The sequence below is a fragment of the Drosophila biarmipes genome, chromosome X, assembly GCF_025231255.1.
Source record: "Drosophila biarmipes strain raj3 chromosome X, RU_DBia_V1.1, whole genome shotgun sequence".
NCBI classification, from domain to species: domain Eukaryota; kingdom Metazoa; phylum Arthropoda; class Insecta; order Diptera; family Drosophilidae; genus Drosophila; species Drosophila biarmipes.
The window spans coordinates 2,055,037-2,069,005 of record NC_066611.1 but is presented as its reverse complement, the minus strand read 5'-3'; the positions used below and the strand labels follow the sequence as shown (position 1 = coordinate 2,069,005).

General features: G+C 37.0%; 1 protein-coding gene across 5 annotated transcripts in view; it reads left to right on the top strand.

The window, feature by feature from the left end:
- Positions 1 to 510: 510 nt before the first annotated feature.
- LOC108028875 (uncharacterized) overlaps positions 511 to 13,969 on the top strand; it is a 151,403-nt gene continuing 137,944 nt past the window's right edge. The window contains exon 1 of one of the 5 annotated variants that reach the window (XM_050890440.1): positions 511 to 737. The gene's annotated coding sequence lies outside the window, so the exon portion shown is untranslated. Of the gene's footprint in view, positions 738 to 7,460; positions 7,701 to 13,969 lie in introns of those variants that run through there. The other 4 variants (XM_050890442.1, XM_050890439.1, XM_050890443.1 and 1 more) reach the window with 4 other exon arrangements.

The window sequence follows — 13,969 nt, the reverse complement described above, 5'->3', positions numbered from 1 at the left end:
GAGCACATTTCAGTTAACGTTTTTTTCTAGCACTTTAACTGTAGGAGCCACCATTTTATGTGAAATTTGAGCGTTAGAGTGGGTGTGGCACCCTGCTGAAACGAACTCGCGCTGCGAAGAACACCTAGAAATCTGCATGCCAAACTCAAAAACTGTGGCTTTTAAAGTTTTCGAGAGCTCAGCGTTCATACGGACAGACGGATATATCTTGATGTGTCTAAAAGAATAACTTTTAAAGTGTAGTAAAATTCCTTTCGATTGCGAGCTATTTCTGCAAGGGAGGTATGTGTTACCACGCTGAACACAATGTAGCTGTACAAATGTAAAAACTACATTTTAACCTTTTAGTATATTCTCATTTCCATCCTAACTTATCTACCGGACAAAACTTAAAATGTTCCACCCAAATTTAAACCACTACAAGACAGGCACCGATTTGAATATCCAGTATATATTAAAATGAACAAAAAATAAAACGTTTCAAGGGAACCAAGGAACCGTTTCTTTACAAGCCATAGAACTGTCATCTAGACAAGCTCACAGTTTTCATTTAAATCAGAATTCAACGCACTACCTCATCTACTAGCCTTTTATTATCAGTTTCTGGAAAGTTTCGGGTTTTACCAGCCAAAAGACCTTCATCGTAGGCAAGCGATATCGCAGATTTCCACTATCAACTATTCGTTGTACTTCAAGCTGAGCGGCAAAGGAACTGGTGGTTTCCCCAGCATTACAAGGTAAATTAACCTCTGCTGCGCGAATGATAAAACATTTTTTACGTGTATGTGTCTAACCAAGTGCAATTTAACATAACTATGTACATACTTAAACAAATTAAACTATTTACAATACGGACTGTCCGTACACATACGGTGATCGCGTACCATCGTTCATCCCCACTAATAAGGATTTTCGTAGCTGAGCGAGGATTTCAGGTGCTTACATTTTCGGGATTGTTACGATTAAAAATGAATATAAAGAAAAAACGCTTAAAGGACTAAATAGGAAAAACGCAAAGCCCATATCTTTCTATGAAACCCACAATCTGCGTTAAATGAATGCTTAAAGCAATGTACTTGTTTTATGCTCGCAAATCATTTTATTATACGAGTTATTTGACGTTTAAGTCAAAGTATCAATTTAGTTGGGCTCTACGCAGAAATATGGAGCAAAGTGTTTTTAATTATCATACATTTACAAGAAATAAGTTACTTACATCTTCCTACTAAAAAATCAAGAACGCTACACGTTACTAAGATAGGAAATTGATAAATTAATTTAAAGTTCAGTCCTGACCCCATCATCGACCCACTTTTTGTTTTGTTATTTTCTTACTTGTTTATTAAAAGGGTGTACAGATTCGTCGAAAAGTTAGTCACAGGAATATATATTCTCATTCAAGACCCAAAGTTTTGGGTTGCTTTTTTGGCATCTTACAGGTCTAGTGCATACTAATTTATTGTTGTATCAATAGACGCATAAAAAGGCTCCGTAGTGAATAATGTTATACCCATACGAAGACGAAAAGGGTATACTAGATTCGTTGAAAAGTATGTAACAGGTGAAAGGAATCTTAAGAGTAACAGAAAGTAGGACAATAAAGTATACAGAGATAATTAGCATTTTAAATATGTATGTTGTATATGTATTACTTTTTAAAATGTTTAGACCCTTCTTTTGCACCCAAAATGTTTTGTTTTTAATTTTAAAATGTTTTGCATTAAACTTAGAAGGTTAAATGTTTTTTTTAATTTAAAAAGTTTGCAACGCAGTGAAGGAAACGTTTATATATTCTTGATCAGCGTTGCTAGACTAGTCGATCTAGCCATGTCTGTCTGTCCGTTTCTACGCAAACTAGTCTCTCAGTTTTGAAGCTATCGGGCAGAAGCAAGAGTCTTCTTTCTATTGCAGGTTGTATAAATTATGTTTTAAGTATAATCTCCGCGCTGTCCCTCGCCGTGGTCAGTCGATTCCGGGGAAGAGGGCGATGACTCAGCCTTGGCTGGCTGCTGTTGTGTCTGAGCTGGGCGGTTTCCGCTGGCTCTCCTTTCCTTCCAATTTAGTAACTGGCCAACCCTAGAAAAGACCTGAGACTGAACAATTTTTTTGGTTCAGTGTATTCCTGGATGGTTGTTACCTTTTCCGGGTCTGTTTTAGCTCCGTTTGATGTAACGATGAAGCCTAAAAATTCAACGCTTCCTTTGAAGAATTTGGTTTTTTCTGGTGCCACTCTCAGGTTGGCTTTGCGCAGGCTTTTTAGGACTGTGTCAATGTGTGTAACGTGGTCTGCATCATTTTCGGAGAAAATTATCACGTCGTCTACATAGACGTAACAAATTTTCCCGATCTGTTCCCGTAGTACGTCGTCAACTGCCCTTTGAAAGATGCTTCCCGCATTTTTCAGTCCAAAGGGTAGACGGCAAAATTCATACTTTCCTCCGTTTATGGAGAAAGCAGTTTTTTACGGTCTATTTCAGCCTGAAAAATCTGGTGGTACCCCGATTTTAAGTCTAGGGTAGTACAAAATTTTGCCTTTCCTAGGTTCGCTAGAATCATAGGAATGCTTGGCGTAGGGTAACGGTCGGCGATGGTTCGTTCATTCAGTTTCCTGAAATCGATCACCAGCCGTTTTTCTTGTTGCCATCTGCATCAAGTCCCTTTTTGTGAACAACCCATGTCGGGCTGTTAAATGGAGACCTAGGGGGCCGGATAATGCCATCCTTTAACAGCTGTTTGATTTCTGTGTTAACAAAATCAGCTGCTCCCATGGGATAAGGGTATAGCTTGGAATATACGGGTTCGTTAGTCTCCTTACGAATCGTGACATTGATCGAGGTGTTAAAAGGTAGCGCCTCGTTAGACAGCGAAAACACTTGTTTCCTCTTAAGGGTCATTTTTTTAAACTCAGCTTTCACTGAATTTGGGACTATTAAGTCATCGATATTTGTGGAGTTCACGTTATCGCATTCGTGGTATTTGAGTTGTTCAGATATGTTTCCATACCTGATTACGCTGTTACGTAAATCTAGTGCCGCTCCGGCCTGCGTTAGCAAGTCGAAACCTATTATGGCATCAAAGGTCTTGATGGTATCAAGTAAAAAGAATTGAGCCTTTTGGCCGAATATGTGCATAAAGCATTTTTCTCTGATCTGGTTGGAGCCATGAATGGAACTCACAGTGAATGGGGAGTCGGCAGGCATTATGTTCTTCAGCTCCTTTAGGGGCCTTACATAACTTTTTGCCGCTCCAGTGTCAATGAGGATTTTTATAGTTGTCCCCGCCAGCCTTCGTTCAATGAAAGGCAAGAAGGACCTTCCTCTAAAAAATTGACGATGTCGTTACCGTCGAATGAGTCACTGTCATCATCAATTGCATTTAGTGCGGCTGTGGCCGCGTTTTCGTAATCTTGAGTATCATCCGCGTTTGCGGTTTGCTCAACATTGCTAACCCGCTGGCGCCTTTGGCCAGTCATTCTCTCTGAAGAGTTTGGTCTTTTTGAGCCCTGCAAATGTTGGTATTGGGGGTTATTTCCCTGTCTAAAGCCTGTAGGATGTCGGAATTGAGAAGACGATGGATCAATATCCATAGGTTCTGGTGGTTGATTTGGTTTACCCTGATCTACCCAGTTGTCTTGTTTACGCCATGAATCATTGTTTTGATATTTGTTTGGCTTTTTACAAAAATGGTGTTTTTTTTTTTCGGGCCCGCGGTCGGCATCAGAATTTTTCCCTAGTTTTTCGGGCGCTCGGTGTTGGCCCTTGTGAAAATCAGTATTCTGATTTCTTTGTTCAGCTACCTTGGCATATGTGGCCGCGAACATACTTCGTTCACTTAAAAACTAAATACGAAGGAATTTACGTAAGCTAAGTGCGGCCGGCAAGCCGACCGCTCGTGCAGCCAAAATGCTGACACTAGCAAAATCAACATAACTCACCATACCGTGCACCAATAAGAATCAGGCCCGGCCCCTAAAGATGTTTACTCTGATTCTGCAATTAAACACTAGGGTGATCCAATAATCACCCAGGATATGTACCGACTTATAATTACTCCTTAACAGTGTTAACATATATAAGTCGGAACCAGCCGGATCGGACAACTATATCTTATAACTCCCATAGGAACTAGCGGCGAAAATATTTTTAAAAAATTACATCTTTGGTGTTTTTTGACATTTAACCTCCTACTGTTGGAAATATCATTTTTCAATAAGTTCTGAATTTCAAATTAATTTTTTTAGTAACGATCTGAAAATTAGTGGTAAAATAACATGAAAAAATTATATCTTTGGTGTTTTTTAACACATAACCGTTTAAGCTTGGAAATAACATTTTTTAATTAGTTCTGAATTTCGAATTAAATTTTATCAAAATCAGTTAGTTAACTTCCTTTCTTGTTTTTATTGTTACTTCTTATTCACTAGTTTACACAATTGTTATTAGTACCGAACTTAATTTTCACTGCTCGCGATATTCAAGTTGTCGACCGATCAATTCGGATTAAAAAAACGGACGGCCTGACTTCGGTTTAATAATCCATAATCAAACCTCATCTTAAGAGATTTATCTGAAAAATCTGATTAAAAGAATCATCCAAGAAAGACGGAAAATAGGATGATGAAATTTGTCAATTAAATTTGAAATTGAAATTTTGCAGAATTAAAATTTTGCCGGAAATCGATGTTTACGTTAGCGGACTTTGTGTTCTCTTTTTGGGGCTCTGGTGTTTACAGAATCCGTTTAAAGCGGAGAGTGTGAAACTGCTCTGAGTGGAAATCGATTGGAGGCTTTGTTTAATGAATGAAAAACAGCTCTTACCTCAAAGTTGTTTATAAATTGGGCAAGAGCCGCTAAGTAATGTGTCATACAACTTGCATACTACAAGGCCTTTGCCTGGTCGCAGCGCTACTGTCAAAGTGCGGGGTCAGCACTTGATATCCGGCGATCATTCGCTGAGCGAGTGTTCCCAGCGCTGCAGCTAAAGCGCCGGGTCCTGCGAGAGTGTTTCTGGTCGGATTCCGGTCGATGGCCCCCAGAGTGTGGAGTTGGTAGTTTCCTTTCTGCGCGTGTTGGCCACCGGATATGGCCTGCAACTCGACAAATTCTCCTCACGGGAACCGGGTTTGTTAACTTATTTACATATTAAGATATAACCACTGATGTTGCTGTGGGCAATTGCCCGGCCTACCTTTGCCCGTACTTCGTGGGAAAGGCCTCTTCCCACGGCCCCTTTCCACACATTTACCGGTGCTGGCCCAGACAAAGTACAACTACGAAATCTCTTAGCAATGTATTATAATTTATTGGCTAACGCTAAATTAGAACATTGAACATAGAAATATGGAAATAAAATAAATAAATCTTAGAATCGAAACGGGAAAGTAATTTGTAAACGCTAATTGTGCATTAGATTGCATTTGCAAACCGTAAACACAAACAAATTTTTGCACAGCGACTATAGTCACTAAAGCCAAATGTTTAAAGACAGGCGAATTATGTCTGTGGTCCGAAAGTGGCTGATCACAGTAGTATAGATATAGGTACTTATTTGGGTATTCCAATGAAATAAGGACAAGACTGATTTTATTCAATTCTGTATATATAAAATGAGAGCTAACATTAAGAGTGGGGTACATATGCTGAGATTGAGAAACTCCTTCGGTCAGCCCTTTCCGGCCGGATGCCTGTGACCCAGTTGTTTACCCGGTTCGGTATCCTGAGTCTGCTGTGTCGGCGGTTTTATGTCCGGGCTGAACGGCATCGCCGCTAATGGCCCAAAGCTCGAGGGGGTTTGGGTGGAGGTGGTGCTGTGAGCCTTTGAAAAGCCTTTGACTCCGTTAACCACTCACTTCTTTTATTTAAATTAGATCAGCTTGGGTTTCCTGGTAATCTATTATATTGGATATCATGTTACTTGAATGGTAGGACTCAGAGGGTTATATTCAAGAATGCTGTTTCAAAATTGATCTACGTGACATCTGGAGTGCCTCAGGGTAGTCATTTGGGCCCTTTGCTGTTTACTTTGTTTATTAACGACCTTCCCTCAATCATAACACATTCTCGTGTACTAATGTATGCTGATGATGTTAAGCTTTGTTTATCATATAATAATATAGCGTCGGGATTTAACTTACAGTCGGATATTGATTGTTTTCATGGATGGTGTGAGTACAACCTTTTAAATTTGAACTGCCTTAAATGCAACGTTATGACTTTCTATAGGGGTACTCCTACGTTTATCAGTTACTTTCTTAAAAATACGCCACTTGACCGTATATATTCAGTCAACGATTTAGGTGTTCTTCTTGACCCTAAATTTAAATTTGACTGCCACATTATGTCCACTGTTAACAAAGCCATGAGTGTTCTTGGGTTTATAAAGCGTTGGTCAAAAGAATTTGATGACCCTTTTACGACCAAATTATTATTTACCTCCCTTGTCCGTCCTATTTTGGAATATTGTTAGTCAGTTTGGAGTCCACAATATCAAGTGCACATCGACCCTATTGAGTCGGTACAAAAAAAATTTCTCTTATTTGCCCTGCGTAGTTTGAACTGGGATCAAAACGTAAGGCTTCCTTCCTACGAGAGTAGATTACAATTGCTTAATTCACCTACACTTGTAAATCGTAGAACAATGCTTGGTACTATTTTTATACAAAATCTTATAAGAGGTGACATTGATTCTGTAGAACTTTCAAACCGCCTAACATTCAACGTTCCCGTTAGACTAACACGAAATTATTATCCTCTAAATTTGCCACGATGTACATCAAATTTTTGTCTGCACGAGCCCTTTCGCGTTCTATGTAATAACTATAATAAACATTATCATTTAATTTGCATTAATTTGCATTTCAACATCTATCTTCATTTGATAGTTTTCTAGATATCAACGTTCAAACTTAGTATTTTTAAAGTTCGTGGGCGGTTTGTGAGCATTTAAATGAGCGTGGAAAATGTGTTTTGGTAATTTTCAGGTATTACGAGAAGATCACATTTCAGTTAACTTTTTTTTCTAGCACTTGAACTGTAGGAGCCACCATTTTATGTGGAATTTGAGCGTTGCGAAGAACACCTAAGAATCTGCATGCCAAACTCAAAAACTGTGGCTTTTAAAGTTTTCGAGAGCTCAGCGTTCATACGGACAGACGGATATATCTTGATGTGTCTAAAAGAATAACTTTTAAAGTGTAGTAAAATTCCTTTCGATTGCAAGCTATTTCTACAAGGCAGGTATGTGTTCTATCCGCTTACCACGCTGAGCACAATGTAGCTGTACAAATGTAAAAACTACATTTTAATCTTTTAGTATATTCTCATTTCCATCCTAACTTATCTACCGGACAAAACTTAAAATGTTCCACCCAAATTTAAACCACTACAAGACAGGCACCGATTTGAATATCCAGTATATATTAAAATGAACAAAAAATAAAACGTTTCAAGGGAACCAAGGAACCGTTTCTTTACAAGCCATAGAACTGTCATCTAGACAAGCTCACAGTTTTCATTTAAATCAGAATTCAACGCACTACCTCATCTACTAGCCTTTTATTATCAGTTTCTGGAAAGTTTCGGGTTTTACCAGCCAAAAGACCTTCATCGTAGGCAAGCGATATCGCAGATTTCCACTATCAACTATTCGTTGTACTTCAAGCTGAGCGGCAAAGGAACTGGTGGTTTCCCCAGCATTACAAGGTAAATTAACCTCTGCTGCGCGAATGATAAAACATTTTTTACGTGTATGTATCTAACCAAGTGCAATTTAACATACGTATGTTCGTACACATACGGTGATCGCGTACCATCGTTTGACCCCATTAATAAGGATTTTCGTAGCTGAGCGAGGATTTCAGGTGCTTACATTTTCGGGATTGTTACGATTAAAAAAGAATATAAGGAAAAACGCTTAAAGGACTAAATAGGAAAAACGCAAAGCCCATATCTTTCTATGAAACCCATAATCTGCGTTAAATGAATGCTTAAAACAATATACTTGTTTTATGCTCGCAAATCATTTTATTATCCGAGTTATTTGACGTTTAAGTCAAAGTATGAATTTAGTTGGACTGTACGCAGAGATATGGAGCAACGTGTTTTTAATTATCATACATTTACAAGAAATAAGTTACTCACATCTTCCTACTGAAAGAAAATCAAGAACGCTACACATTACTAAGATAGGAAATTGATAAATTAATTTAAAGTTCAGTCCTGACCCCATCATCGAACCACTTTTTGTTTTGTTATTCTCTCCCTGCAAACACAGAATTGTTCTACTTGTTACTTTTTTTATTAAAAGGGTGTTCTAGATTCGTCGAAAAATAGGTCACACGAATATATATTCTTTTTCAATACCGAAAGTTTTGCGGTGCTTTTATGACATCTAACAGGTATAATTACTTATTTATTAAAAGGGTGTACTAGATTTGTCGAAAAGTTAGTCACAGGAATATATAGCTGCCTCCTTCGCTTTCGAATCATATAATTTCTTATTTTTATGTTTATTTAAGTCAAGCATATTTCTTGCTCTTTTATAAGCTACTTTTAATCTATATTTACTTTCTCTAGCATAATCATCTATGTTGTATATAGGTTCTACAGTACTTATGGTATTAAGGCATTCTGGTAGACTGCTTGTTTTTCCAAATACTAATTCATATGGACAATAGTTATGTGCCATAGAAGGGGCTGTGTTGAAACAATAAACAAAATATTGAAGCCATACGTCCCAGTCAGTTTTATTAACTGATATGTAGGATCGTATATATTTATTAAATGTGCGATGACTTCTTTATATTGTTCGGACAGTTTGGTGATGATGTGCATTTGATGTTATATTTTGTATTTTTAAATATTTGCACAAATCATTTATAATTGAGAATAAAAGATTGAATTATTTCGTTTGCTATTGTTGTTGCACTTTTGTTTGCAACTGGTGTAGCTACTAAATATTTAGTCAAGTCACATATAAGTGTGACTGCATATTCATTTCCTTGCTCTGACTTTGGTAATGGCCAGTTATGGTTAATGGGTTCTTATTATGTTTTATTATTTTTGATTTCTGGCATTTTTGACATTTCTGGATATGCTGTGTTACATCACGAGTCATACCTTTCCAGTAATAATGTCGTTTGACCTTGACCAAGGTTTTTGTAATGCCTGTATGACCTTCTTGTATGGGATCATCATGTAGTGTAGACAGTATAGCTTCTTTATTCGTATTTATTATAATCACCGGGTTGAGTAGCGATATTCGTAATGTGTTCAATATTTCATTGCCCATATTTTTGAATTTATCTATTGAAAGTTTTTCAAAGATATTTTCCCACGGTGCTATTTTTAATTGGTTTATTTTTAATTGGCTATTTTTTAAGCCAAATGGCAGTCGCGTGAAGCGATATGATTCATTGTTTGTTGAAAATGACATTATATTTCTTGAGCCTTCTTCTAGCTCTATTTGATGAAATCTTGAAAAGTATTTAGCTCTATCTAGTTGATCTAGAATGTCGTCGATCCTGGGTAGGGGAAATTTATCGGACAGAAATTTGTTATTTATTTGGCAATAGTCTATTACTAATCTTCATTTCTTAACGTCTGAACCTGGAAATGGTTTTTTGGGTACTAATAAAAGAGGGCTATTATACTCGGATACAGATTCTTTAACTATATTGTCTTTTATTAGCTTATTTACTTGTTTCTTTATCTCTTCTTGATGACTATGCGGTGTTCTGTTCTTTATCCTTTAGTCTTAATTCTTGTTTGTTTCAAGTCCGAATATATCACTACATTTTGAACATATTTTAGTGAGTTGTGACTTAAATTGTTTTGGAAAATGTTTTTGTAGTTAAGCTATGACTTCTTCTGTTTGCGAACTTTTGTTTGTTTGACTTATTTTATAATTCGAAAGAGGTTCATAATTGATATTATTTATGTCGACTAATTGCTCGTTACTGTTTGTATTTAGTAAACGGACAAATGCGTTATTCGATGTTGCCACTGTATTTGCAGCATAAATACCAGATGTAATTTCCTGGTTAGGAATTAAGACATTATCTTCTGTTGAGTTAATGTCTAACTTTCGGACAACTTCAGATCTTGCCAGTAATAGTATTAAATTATTACCGGAGCTGAATTTTATTGGAACATAAATGGGATATTTTAGGTTATTTGGTCTTAGTATGAACCAATTATTTTCTGGTTCACAGTCTAGTTTGCAATTAAAGGTTTTAATGATAGGGTTTTTATGAACTCCTGTTATTCCATCACATGGTATTGCAAAATCTTTACGGACTAAATGGAAATTATGTGGAATAATATATCTGTCTGTCTGTAGCTGAATTTGGATTAAGCCATTGGACGTGAAAATGCCATGTCCAATGCCTTGAATATTTACAGTTTTTTCTTTTTCTATGTTATCAAAGACAACTGAGTTTTCTTTGATTAGTGATCTGCTCCTGTATCTAGCAGAAATGTGAGAGTACTGTTTGTAGAAGTGTTCTTAAAGGTTACAAACATATTCAGACTCAAGTTTATTGTGTGTACTTTTTTATTTAATTTTGGGTACCTAAAGGTGTCTGGCAGTTTTCCGAACTGCTCTGTGTTACACGTACGTTAGAGGGGTTATTGTTACCGAGGCCGCGACTTGAGTTACCGCGACCCCTGTAATTTCCTCTGTACCGTCCTCCGCCTCTATTATTGTTGTTGTTGTAATTGGCCCTTCCTCGGTAGCTTCCACCTCTATTATTGTTTTGCTGCCCACTGAAATACAGGACGCTATTAGCGTGCCATGATGTATTTTACCCTTTCTATTGAACAGTTTTTGACCATTGCCTTAACAGCATGTGCTGTGCTGTATTTGGCAGCTATTTCTGAAGTTAGTCTATCGTCGATATAGACTCCTTCTAGGGCCTTTGTCAACTTACCTACTTCTTGCCAACCAATATGTGTTGGCCGTTTTTTGTTTTTGTTGTGAATTCAGTAATTTTGCTGAAATTACTTCTACTGATTCTCCTTTTACTTTAAATTGTAGTTTGTCAATTATGACTGTAATTGTCTCTTCATTGGTTATTAACTTTCTTGCATGGTCTTTTAATTTTGTCTTTATTAGACTAATAACAACTGTTTCATGAGGACCTTTTATGGAATCAATTAGACTCAAACCGTCTATGAAACTCGTTAGGTTTTCTGCCTTTCCATCGAACTCATGTATTATCGATGAGGCTAACTTTAGATATTCTAATTGTGTCATAGCCATGTTTACTGTTTTTTCGATTATGGACTCTGATTCAGATTCGGATGGCTCTGGTAAAATTATTACCGCTGGTATTATTAGATCATGTATATCTTCTTTTTTTTTTCTTTTTTAGTTTCTGAATCACTTGCTACTTTGGAATCGCTAACAAAGTCTTTATCTGTATTTTTATCTTCTTCGACTACTGCTGGAGTGTTTAATATTGAGGATATTGTTATATCAAATGAGTACTTTGTTTTGATACTATTTAGATTATTTTTTAATCTATGTAAAAATCTTGATACGTACGACCAATGGTGAATATTTAGTTTCTCTCTGTTGTCGTGTATCGATGATCGTGCTTGATTGAAACAGGCAACTAATATCGTTGCGTGCTTACTTACTTTTTTGTCACGTTTGTAATATTCCTATTTTGCGTCAAGCATTTGTACGATTTATCAAATTTTAATTTGATTTCAACTAATTCGGCATTCAATAGATGCCATTCCATTTCATGCTTATAGAGTATTTGATATAAATTGTGTCAAACGAAAGAACAAACAGAGTTTGGATAAGAATTTATTTTCGTCATTTTCGTACAGCTATACGGGCTGCACTGCTATCGAGCAAACTCGCACGATTTTACAATTTTGTTTTATATTAATATTCTATATATATTCCATATTTAGCATTTGATGTTTCCTGCACTCTTTGCAGTGCGGCCAGCTTCTGTGCCCTCTATGGCACTGTGGGTTCCTTGGCCAGCTTGATGTGCGTCGCGTTGCCGATGCTGGGTTGGCACAGGCTATTGATCCTTCTGGTTGCACGTCGCAACGCAATGTGGTGAGAATAGCGGTCCCTCGCAGTCAACAGGACACCTATTCTTTAGTTTCGGCAGTACTGCTGGTATGTGAATGGGTTTTGTTTTTAACAAGTTCTTTATTTGATTATTATAATCTGGCGAGTTAGGGTGAGAGGCTTATTTTTTCACACGTAGGGTCTCTATAAGATGGTCAAGCTCAGTTTGTAACTTCTGGGCTGTAGACCATGCAGGCGATGGCGATTGTTTGTATATTAGCCACTTTAGTTTGACTATTCTTTTATTTATTTTGTGGTTTATACCACCGAGCTGCTTGCCCATTACTCAACTCTACTCACTCAGATGTGGGTTTTCTCTTGTTGTCCATCAGTTTTATGGTGAAATGTTTCTTTTGCCGATGCCGCTGTTGTTGTTGATGCTACTTCTGTCCTTGGTCTTACAAGACCGCTGTCACGGTCGCCATGTGGGATTATTGCAATACCATAACGTTAGATTAAGCTCTTTATTATGCAAAATACATTGGTTCAGTATTGTGATCTTTATTTTGGAGCAACATGTACGTGTCTCTCCAATTGTTGGACAATATCTGTTTTGTAAAAAATCATTAAGGCTATGCTTAGGCTAAGCTTCCGGTAAAGCCAGCAGCGGAGCGGCTGCATTATGTATACATATATATGTTATATATTGGCGGAACGAATGTGTTATGCGCGCTCTTTGTTATGTATGTAAAAGTGCGACGGCCAGCGAGGAAACGCGTGGTCAGCACTTTAAGTTCATAGCGCATATATGTGATCATGTTACACATGCACATGAATTGGGATGTTTACAATAACACTGCAACAAAGTGTCACATATAAATTATGTATGTCTTGGTGCTGTATATAAGTACAGTAGGGATTCGATAAGTGCGCATATTACAATACACGAAAAAATGAAAATCTACAGTAATAGTCCGATTGTTTCGACTGGTATTTCGAAAGGTATTGCAAAACTTAAAAAAATTAATTGGTGTGGGAGAAAAAGTGATAATAGTGTAAAAGTTACAATTTCGAAAATTTGATCTGTTGGGGCCGGGGGGATCCACCTAATTAAAATATGCGTCGAATGTCACCTCAACCGTCAAAACAGATGCTCCGTTCAAAATACGTAAATCAAGATTTTCGTGGTCCTTTCAAATTGAAAATTGTATTTTGTTTGTCAAACTGACATGTCACTTTGTCCCAAAACGTTATTTTAGAGTCCTGAAAATTCTAGACGATGTTGAAAAGCTCAATATAAGAAACATTAGTTCTACCACTTAAAAAAAAAAAACTAGCTAGTTTGGCGTTAAAACAGCTTTAGCTACATTTTGAACTCCCGTAAATTATAGAGTACTTTAGCTACAGGCTTGTGCTATACGTCGTTAGAATGAACTATGTGCGCATGTTAATCACGAGTTGTCTAAATACCACCGTTTAAAAATTATTGGCCAGAGTTTTTTGTTTCGGCTTTCTAACGGCTCCAACTAAAAATAAAATAAAATTTTAGGGAGCAGCCCTTGTGATAGCTCCATTTTTGGCGTACGACACCTTGTAAAAATACCCATGTCAAAGTTCTTAATCAACAAAAATGGCCACATTTACCAGTTCAGAGCATCCCACACTTCCTGAGCATTGACCTTTTTTGTACGTATCCAAACTCTATTTGAATGTTTTGAATATTTAGGATGATGCTAAACAGCTAAATTTAAACAAGATTACAACTTTTGGAAAAATTAGATAGTTTGTCGGGGAAACAGCTATAAATAGCCAAATTTTGTATACCCGTATCTTGGGAAGTATTTGCAGTTTCGCCACGCTGAATTCAATATGCCATTGCTTAGTTGTTTGATTTAAATTATGCGTTACGAAAGTAAAAAATTAAGAAGGTGTATTT